Below are 2,500 nucleotides of genomic sequence, written 5' to 3' on the forward strand. Positions count from 1 at the left end.
CTACAACCACCTCACAACACTAGCCCATGCTAACCCAGGCTCTTCAGTTGAGCTCATTTACATTCAAATGTGATCTGGTGGGTTTGTCTGTGTGTGGGTGTTTGTGTTTGTGCTTGTGTGTGTGTGTGTGTGTCTCTGTCTCTCTATGTGCATGTGTCTGTGAGTGTATGTGTGTCAAACAAGTCCAATCAAAGGCTCGGTAATGCACATGGTACACATGCGAGCGGTTTAAAGTGGCCAGTTCCATTGTTGACATAAAGATAAGGGCCATCATGGTGGGTTTAAATCAGCCATATGTCAGCCATCAGACAGCTCCTATCTCACTTTAATTACTCCTGGTCCTGATTAGCCACTCCACACAACATGAACTGCATACTACTAAATGTGCACATTTGCCATTTCCTTCGCCAGAGAGCAAGCAAACAGTATAATTTGCCACAGTCACCACAGACTATAATTTCCACTTTTGACATTACGCCTCCTTGGCATTATCTGGACTATTACAATGTTTTCAGTAATGTTGTTAAATGAGGTTAAATCATATTTATTTTCACTTGTTGAACGAGCCTGACTCATCTCATCCCATCTGAATCCATTCTGCAAATTAGCGTGGAAGCGACACAGGGGAAACAGGTGGACACACGCTAATCCAATTAGGCCGTGGTTCAGACCTCACAGACAATGGGTGGCAATCCATTCACAGGATACACATATGCACAGGACGTCATTTTAGCAGACACACATACACACACACACACACACACACACACAGACAGACACACACACACACACACAGAAACACACACACAGACACACACACACACAAACACACACACACACACACACACACACAAACACACATACACACACACACACACACACACACACACACACACACACACACACACACACACACACACTTCCTTCATGTCTGAACTCTTTGTCTAAGCTTCCCCAACTTCTGCAGTCAGTCTTCCAACAGATGAAGCGTCAGCTGTTTCGCTGATTTTTTTCCCTCTCGGTCATGACATTGGACAGGGCGTGGAGGAGAGGCAATTACACTAAGAGACTAGGCGGTGGTCTGCTCTCTCCCCTCCCCCTCTCTTCTCTCTCTCTCTCTCTCTCTCTCTCTCTCTCTCTCTCTTTCTCTACTTCCCTAATAAGAGAATGAAGGATGACTGACACATATCTTTAACCAGCTGTGGCCTTTTATGTATAGCGGGAGAATGTGGACAGAGAGTGAAGGACTTGGAGTGAAGAGGGGTTAGTCCAGAGTTGACGTAACATTTCCATCTGGAGACAAACGTTGCTCAAATAAGGGAGTTGAAAGGGATTACAGCAGAGGTGGAATTCATGTCCTGACATTCCTAAACCAATCTCAGCCACCATAGGGGAGGCTCTATGGAGAGATTTAAAGTCTTTGTCCAGTGGCTGATAAAACTGTGGGTGCAGCCTGGTTGCCATTCAGTTTTGGATGTTCTTCTAGTAAATGTGTTCAATGACAGCGTCAATGAGCTGGCTGTGTAGCTGTCATGTTGGTCTGCTGTTGGCCTGCTCTCTCCCCCTCCCCCTCTCTCATTCACTCTTACTTGTGTGTTAATGCTACACTAGACACACACATGAATGAATGAATGAATGAATGAGTGAATGAATGAATGAATGAATGAATGAATGAATGTCCCTCTGAAAAAACTGCAGAGTGCCTGATCAACAGGTCAAGAGTCCCGTATCCTAGCAGCATTTAAGCATAAAATAATAATGCCTCAACTGAGACTGAACTAAGATAAAATATCTTCACTGTACTACATGAGATATAATAGACAGGTGGCACCAGGTGACGTGCAAGTACAGAAAAAAAACATCAGCAAAAACTGTGGAACAAAACGAATGGAATGAAAATTTGCTGTGTTGTTGTTCAACATCAAAATAAGGGGTAATTTGTCAGTACCCTCAACAAATGTGTGTTGCTGTAGGCCTAATAAGTGCTGGCAAAATACACGTCTACTTCATAAGCCAAAATGTCAAATTATCAAAATAAAGGAGGTTTAGAGACCAGTCCTTCCAAAAGTGCTTCTCCAAAGGCAGTGAACAACACATGTGATGTGAGACACATCTTGTTGATTATTCTGGCCATCAGACGGTTGCCTGGCAACAGTATTGACCAATGGGGAGCATTTTTAAGGGCAAAGTAGCCTTTTCTTGGGTTTATAAATTGTTCTTGGGGCATCATTGTTTATTTGGTAATTGCTTATTTTGCTAACTGTAAACAATTTATGGTAATTATTTGGTAATTGCTTGCTGGCTGGCAACAATGGTGAAAATGCATAATGGTTCTCATAGTCCTTACATCAGATTTCACTCTGAACTGATCTCATATCACTGTGGGACTAATTTTCCAGGAAATTGAAGTATGACGCAGCAATAATCACATTTAACATTAATTTGAAACTGTCCAATATACAAATCATTCCCTTTAAAGGTTATATCTGACATTTTGTCA

General features: G+C 42.4%; 1 protein-coding gene across 3 annotated transcripts in view; it reads right to left on the reverse strand.

Annotated features, from left to right (window-relative positions):
* The window catches only part of LOC134062206 (monocarboxylate transporter 2-like), a 32,405-nt gene that overhangs the window by 10,778 nt on the left and 19,127 nt on the right, over positions 1–2,500 (reverse strand). The gene's annotated exons all lie outside the window — the stretch shown is intronic.

The sequence above is a fragment of the Sardina pilchardus genome, chromosome 17 (assembly GCF_963854185.1).
Source record: "Sardina pilchardus chromosome 17, fSarPil1.1, whole genome shotgun sequence".
NCBI lineage: Eukaryota > Metazoa > Chordata > Actinopteri > Clupeiformes > Clupeidae > Sardina > Sardina pilchardus.